The sequence below is a fragment of the Fonticula alba genome (genome assembly GCF_000388065.1).
Source record: "Fonticula alba strain ATCC 38817 unplaced genomic scaffold supercont2.1, whole genome shotgun sequence".
Classification (NCBI taxonomy): domain Eukaryota; order Rotosphaerida; family Fonticulaceae; genus Fonticula; species Fonticula alba.
In genome coordinates this window covers 4,060,397-4,060,965 of record NW_009242971.1, presented here as the reverse complement: position 1 = coordinate 4,060,965, position 569 = coordinate 4,060,397, and positions in this window count along the sequence as shown.

Below are 569 nucleotides of genomic sequence, written 5' to 3'. Positions count from 1 at the left end.
CTCGCCGGCCAGCCGTCCCCCGCTGTGCATGGGCGCTCGCCCGCCGGGCCACCTGCCCCCACCCAGCCATCCTTCGCCCCGACCCGCGCGGGCAAGAAAAAAGAAAAAAAAAAGAGTCCGCCCGGAGAGAATGGCCGTCTGGAATAAACAATACGGGGACGCCTGAAGAATGCCACGCGCATAAACGTCCCCCGCCCCCCGGCCAGGGTGCCAGGGCGCCCCCCCCCCCCGGCCCAAATGGGGGAACTACAGCCACTCGCCGGGTGGCGGATTTTTCGCCGGTGCATTTGGCCACGGATGGCCCACACCTGGGCCCCTGAGCTCTGGATGGCCAGCTCCAAGCACCCCTGGCGATACCCCCCGGGCCCCCTTTTAGCAGACTCACCAGAGGGCGGCCCAGAGCCCTCGCCTCCAACCACAGCCACGTTCCCCCGGCCCTGTCACACATGCTTCCCTCGGGGGCCCTCGTCCCGCCCGAGCCAGCCCCACTTGCAGGCCCACACACCGGCCATTTGGCCGCCTGTCGCAGCTGCTGAACTTGGTCCTGCCCCCCCCCCCCCCCCCCCCCC